Source organism: Sander lucioperca, chromosome 9, assembly GCF_008315115.2.
Source record: "Sander lucioperca isolate FBNREF2018 chromosome 9, SLUC_FBN_1.2, whole genome shotgun sequence".
Lineage (NCBI taxonomy): Eukaryota > Metazoa > Chordata > Actinopteri > Perciformes > Percidae > Sander > Sander lucioperca.
The window spans coordinates 16,913,805-16,920,853 of record NC_050181.1 but is presented as its reverse complement, the minus strand read 5'-3'; the positions used below and the strand labels follow the sequence as shown (position 1 = coordinate 16,920,853).

Sequence of the window (7,049 nt, the reverse complement as noted above, 5' to 3'; positions counted from 1 at the left end):
GCTATAGCGCCACCTAGTGGTGCATTTTTTTTTGTCCAAAGTCCTTGCAGGGATCCAACCTGTTCTCATTCCGAACTCGTAAAATAAGGACGTTTGGACAGTGGCTGTCAGCGTCTGATGCGACGAAAAAGCAGTTAGGATTTAGCGAGTAGTCTGTAAGGGTGAATTTCCATGTAAGGAGGTTGGTTGGGGTGGTGGATGGGTCAAACACAGGACTTTCACCCAGGAGAGCGGGGTTCGCGTCACGCTTGCTATAGTCGTTTTTTTCTTTCCTCCCATGTGTCACAGAACCGTACGCCCACCCACGACCCTTTCCTAAACCCAACTGTACCATAGTTCCCTCGTGTCACGGAACCGTAAGCCCACCCACAACCTTTTCCTTAACATAACTGCATCAAAAGGGACAGCAATAGTCCCGACCAAACACGTTTACTTATAGAACTAAAGGGACGGCAATAGTCCCGACCAAGCGCATTTACTTAAAGCGCTAAAGGGACGGCAATAGTCCCGACCAAGCGTGTTTACTTAAACCGCTAAACCGCGTCAATAAGAACGACAAATGCACCTGACCAAGCGTCCATATTTTACGAGATGGGTGTGAGAACGTGTTGAGGGATCTGGATCTGAAAATGGTACCCCCCCACCATGTACAGTTTAGGCTGTAGCATCAGTTTTATCAACGGAAAAATAATAATCCTTAGGAAAACAATAGGGTTCCACAGCTCCGCTGAATCTGTGGTTCCCAGCCCCCTCGGGCTTGGACCCCTAAATAGCATTCATTCTACTTTTTCATAGGAGGTAAAGCTGAAGATTGTGTGATGACGTTTCCAACAATGAAAGTGTTTACAAAAGCCACATAACAAAAAGTCACTTTTGTTACTCCACCATGAAGAATTTTACTTACAGGAGGGTATTTGGGAGAAACGGGGGAATGCTTTGAGCTTCCCGCAACACAGCTGACAGAGAAATCTTCATTGAGATCGTTAAAAAAGCCTGTTACGCATCTCAGGTTCACATGGTTTTAAAGTCTCTCACCCGTCTGATTAGAACATTAAACAGCCAGCTGCTTTCTCAGTATGCGGTGTGTCTGCAGGCCACCGAGGTGTGTGACGCTCATGTGGAGTGTGTGTGTGTGTGTGTGTGTGTGTGTGTGTGTGGGCTTGTTTAACTATATTCGTGGGATCCAAAAACCGGGAGTCCAGTATACTTGTGGGGTCCTGACAGCTTTGTGGGGCCAAAATGCTGGACCCCACAAGTTTAAAGGGCTGTTTGAGGGTTAAGACTTAGGTTATGGTTAGGGTGAGGGTGAGGGTAAGGGTTAAGGTTAGGCATTTAGTTGTGATGGTTAAGGTTAGGGTAAGGGGCTAGGGAATGCATTATGTTAATAACGGGTCCCCACAAAGATAGTGCCACAAATCTGTGTGTGTGTGTGTGTGTGTGTGTGTGTGTGTGTGTGTGATCCCTTGTTTCTCGCAGACTCTGGCTCCAGTGTTATCTGATTCCCCCGTTGTGTTTGCTCTCAACAGGTGTTTTTATCATGTGATTCCCCTGCTGTCTATACTCTCAGTTGGTTTTCATTATCAGATTCCCCTGCTGACTCTCGCTGCACGTCTCCCCCTCTCCTCTCCGTTTTCAGGGCTTTTTCTTTCAACGAACAAACCCTGCTGAATGATACCAAGAGCTCCTCTCCCATGTGGGTTCACAGTTACCCCCTTGTCCACAGACAGGGGTGTGCATCTGAGGTGACAGAGAGCCGTTGTGTTCAGGTTTTCATGGCCCTGCTGTGTGAGCTGCATGATAAATGGGTTGCTGTGGTATGGTTAGGGTTAGGGTTGCATGCCGTTAGTTTTCCTGCCACTGGTATTCCTGTTAATGCAAGTAACTGCACCTCACATTTATTCTGAATTGCATATAAATCTCTTTATGAGTTATGTCAGCAAAAATTAAATACATGGTGTCCCCATTTAAGAAAATACCAGATTGGATGGAAGCCTTGATGCAAGGCACCGTGGTGTTTCTATTGTGCGAACGCTGCGAGTGCATTCTCATGCTTATTCCATGGCCACTTACCAAAGAAAAGAAAGCGTATGTTTGAATTGTTGCCAGTTTTTGCCAGTCTTTGCCAAAGTTTGTTTGTAGTTAATTTAAGTATGGGGCATAGGAATTGCTGCTATAGTTACCTGCAATTCAAAGTGCAAGATCAACTCACTTCCTGCAGGCTGAAATGCTACTGTTCTTTTTTAAGCTGTGTTGCTCTGCTGGAAGCATTTGCAGCCACATTTTGGTGAAAGCGGGACTGTTTATTGAACATACAGATTGATTGCAGAGACGTGTATTGTGCTGCAGGAGTGGTTTGAGAAGTTTCTTTGGATGTTTTGATACTTCTTTTTCCACTGTGAAAACTTCTCACTATTTGACTCAAACCAATTCGAGCTAACCACAGCCACTTTTCTCTGTTTATATGGAAACTATAGATACATTTTAAACAGCCACTTGGATTTCAGGCAAAGTTTCTTTTAAATAAACTTACTGTAATTTAGAACATAGTCCATTTTCAAATATGTAAAAAAACTGAGTGTTTAACAATTTCCTTTGCTGTAATTATTATTATTAAACTATTATTATTATTATTATTATTATTATTATTATTATTCATTTCTTCATTATCTTGTTATCTATTCATTTTGATTTGTTTTTTCAATTACTATTTCTTGTCTGCTGTTTCTGTTCTTTACATATTTGAAGTAAACACTTTCAATCAATCAATCACTGTATTTGAGGTTATACGGTTTTGATAAACACCTGTCAGCCCATCAAAGTTAGTATTACCTATGGTCATGGTATCAACATGAAAAATGTTAAGTATGTCACGTTTATATTTCCCCAAGCCAGTGAGATTGGTTGGTAACACTTTATAATAATGGGACATAAGTTATGAATTCATGTCTGATCTAAAGGAATAATCTACCTGTTTCTTCACAGATTAAGAACATGCAGGATGAATTGCCTGTCCATCTTCACTGAGGACAGAGATGAGTTGAATCAGGGCCCGACATCTGACCCAAGGCTCAGTCGTAAGATGAAATGAGGCAAAACCAATCGGTAACACCTTATGATAATGGTACATGAATTATTATGAATTCACGCATGACTTCATGCACAAAAAAGCATGAATTCATTCATGTAGTACTTGATGAACTATCAGTAATGTAAGGATTAATAGTATCTCATGCAACTATGACAGCAATCCAAAATGCACAATGAAATTGAAGCAACTTAATGGAACTCAGCCATCATTAATTTACTACCTATGCTTTTTCATACTGTGATAAGTCAAAATGTCCTCCGTATAAAAAGGTCTATAGAAGTCATTGCTAGTACAAGTTAGCATACACTGTGTGTGTTCTGTATCAGCATGACTTAAAGGTGCACTATGAGATGGTTGGGGGAGGGGGTGCTTTTAGAGCAGCAGCCTTAATTTCAGTGAAAAAGACGCATTAACCCCCACCCCGTCCCCCAACCATCTTGTCAGTGATTGGCTGGAACGTGTTTGTTGTATTTTGGTGCACAGCCTGTGCCCCAAGTATTTGTCTGACGTTTACGACCCTTGTGTTGTCTCCCGAGACCGGGCTTTTTCACGGTGTATTCAGGGGGCTGGCAGCTAGCGGATCAAGGAGAGATGCCTACGATTTGAGACAAAAATGAAATTGCGCTGAAACCATGCAGGAACTCATACAGGAACTCATAGTGCACCTTTAATGCAGGAACAATGTGTTAATCGATGCACCAATTAAGGTATTTCAATCATCATGATTTCTGATTTCATGATGTATTGATGTTCATGTCTTCTTCATTGGTAAAAAACTGAATTGTAGTGTTGTAATCATGATGAACAAAACATTACGTCTTCACACCAGGCTTACGTATCAGATCAAACTGTCAAACTAGGGGGTTCTGATCTTGCCTCAAGTGTTTTCAGAAATACAGTTTAGTGTATTGTTTATTACTGTCATTACTTCATCATGTTTGTGGCCCTTCAAATAAAGTGCTGACCTGGTCCATCTTTAACATTGATACATAGGAAATGATTACTAATCAGTCCCTCCAGAAAAACACGATTATGCGATCGCATAATTCAATGCATAATCAACCAAAGTCTGCATATTTATGCGGGGGCCGCATTTTTTCAAATACGCCGCACTTTCGCCGCATAAATTGCCGATTTCCGCGCAAAATATGCGGGGCTTGCATGATTTCATAATCCCCGCATTTTCGTTGCAAAAAAATGTTGCGTTTACTTCACACAAGAGCAGCCATTTTCCCCTGTTGTCATTGGAACGTTATGAAGTGACGTTATGAAGTGACGTTATGAAGTGACGTTATGAAGTAATGTTATGAATTGACGTTATGAATTGACGTTATGAAGTGACGTGAACATCATCAAAAAGCTGCAAACCCCGCGATGAAGCCATGATGAAACTGCAGTTTTTGCAAGTTCCTGCAATTTTTGCAAGTTCCCGCAATTTCATTGCATAAAATTGCATAAATATCCCGCGTATTCCATTGCATTTTTTAAGAAAACGTGCCGCATAATCAAGGATTTTTGCCCGCATCAATCACAAAAAAACTGAAGACGGACAGGCAATTCATCCTGCATGTTCTTAACCTGTGAAGAAACAGGTAGATTATTCCTTTAGCTCAGACGTCAACCAAGGAGAGATGGAGGAAGAGAATAACATGTTCATAAAGTTGACTTGACACCTCCTCCTCGCTGCTAAACCTGAAATGACTTGATGCTTGAATTCCCACAGTCCTCCGCAATGATTCACTGCCTATCCTCATAAATACAGTCTAACTGCAAAGATGGTTGCCAGTGGAAATTCATTCTTACCCATCTCGTCTATTTTATTTGGATTTCCTGTCATTTTATTTCCCATCATATATGATAAGACAGCCCGACTCTCTCGTGACCTGGATAGGATCGCGTACGTCGTCTCATATCTATTCTGGGTTCTTGTTATTTACCGTGGAGTCTGTGCGATCAGCCTCCTACTTATTTCTATTCCTGTTTGTCGTCTTTCACTCTACTGTACATGCCTTTGTCAGCCAGACAGGCAGTTATTTCTGCTCACAGCTAACAATCTCTACAGTGCACGGTTTTTGAAACCCCTGGGGGCAGTATAGACATGTACTCCCTCTGCTATCTGTTCTGAAACATAACGAGGACTACTTCATAACGATCTTGCTGTCACTCATATCTGCTCTGCCCTCATCTACCTTTAATCTCTCCTGTTCTGAGGAAAAATCTGTGCTGAATATGATTCCTTTTACATTTTACCTTTGTCCATCACAATTGTCGCACAACTCTTCACTAATACCCCAATTGTTTTCGGCTATTTTGCCCCTACGAGGGTGGTATATGATTTTGATGGACTTGTATACTCATATGGTCTGTTTATTCTTAAAATTAGAAAACGTTTTAATCAAAAGTCAACATCCTTGGGGCGCCCTGGTAGCTCACCTGGTTGAGCGTGCGCCCCACCTTTTCACAGATGTATACATTAACATTCTAAATGGACTTAAGTTGATTTCCTGTTGCGGTGTATGTCAATTCCATTGAATGATAGGAAGTTAACACGGGGCCAGGCTGTTGCCTAGCAATGGAATTCCATTGAAAAAGTCTATACTAAGGCTCAGTCCTTACCGCAGCGGCCCTTTGCTGCTTGTCATTGTGGTGCCTTAAATAGTATTGCTGTGATGCTGCATGAAGAGGAATCCGCTGACACTGTTCTTGATTATAAAAAGGTTTATTACAAGCAAAGATTCAGCATCAATTTTACAAACTCCTGCAGAGAGCTTGGAGAACGACCAACCCAAATTCTTCCAAAAAGTCATTCCGCCTTTTCTTTGTGTGAACAACGTATATATCCTATGCATTGTATCAACATAGGACGTGATATGTGTGAGTATATGATTCGACCAGATAACTGACCAATCAATGCCTGTTATCTGGCACAACTCCAAAAAAGGTATCTTCTGTCTTGGGGGGACCTCTGCTCATGTTAACAATTTCTAGATGTTCTTAGTGAATGTAGGGTAAAGTTCATGCATCCTCCTTATACCAACTCTTAAGTCAAAGTGTATAGAATGTTATAGACTGTCAATATACCACATTTCCTCCCTTCGAGACTTAATAAAGTCTCGAAAAACAAAAAGAGTAAGATCACAACAAAAGAACAATTTCTCCAACACATGTTCCTTGTAGTATGATTTTAACAATACAATAACTTTATGGAGTGTGAGAGTGAAAACCTGTCTGGCAGCTATCTTTCCAAAATATCCTTCAAACAATTGAGACAGGAAAATCTCTCACGGCCCCTCTGCCCAGGCGGCCACGCACTGTACTCCAGATCAATTAGAAAATAAATCTTTATCAATTTATGTAGAATTATGGTTTAAGCAAATATATGTGAAAACCTCAGAAAATGAAATAAAATCAAAACAATGTCCAAATTCAGGCAGGTCGACCCTTCGGATCTGAAAAAGGACTTCTATTTCCTGCCTAGACCCCATTTCCCTAAGCGTTGAGAAAAAAGAAAAACATCTGAGGTCTCCATATATTCACTTCATGACAGAAAACATCATTCTTCAAACAATCAATGCAAGAATATTATACAAAGTATATGTTACACATGCAAACATGTATATATATCAGACAAACACAGGAATGTAGTCCACTACATTGCAGCTTCTCAGCAATGTTGATGTGGTGAAATCTGAACAGATCCACACCATCCTGGTTCAGAGTTCTCCTGGTTCCTTCATATTGTCCATATTCGTATCTGTATCTCCCTCTGCACATTACCCCATATTCTCTGGAAGAAAAGAAAACACTGACCAGTATCGTTTTGCAAAACAACACATGAAAATTAAAAACATCAAACAAGAATACAAATTAATAATATCAAAAATAATATATGATAATATGAATCACATTCCATTTCCCCCCTTCGACTAATAAGAAAACACTAAATACCCCTACAAAATCC

General features: G+C 40.7%; 1 long non-coding RNA gene across 1 annotated transcript; it reads right to left on the bottom strand.

Annotated features, from left to right (window-relative positions):
- Positions 1 to 2,560: 2,560 nt before the first annotated feature.
- LOC118495757 lies at positions 2,561 to 6,439 on the bottom strand. Its single transcript, XR_004898187.1, has 3 exons — positions 6,289 to 6,439; positions 3,522 to 3,524; positions 2,561 to 2,571 (listed from the first exon to the last, which is right to left on the bottom strand). It is a non-coding gene; the product is annotated as an uncharacterized LOC118495757 (long non-coding RNA).
- Positions 6,440 to 7,049: the final 610 nt, after the last annotated feature.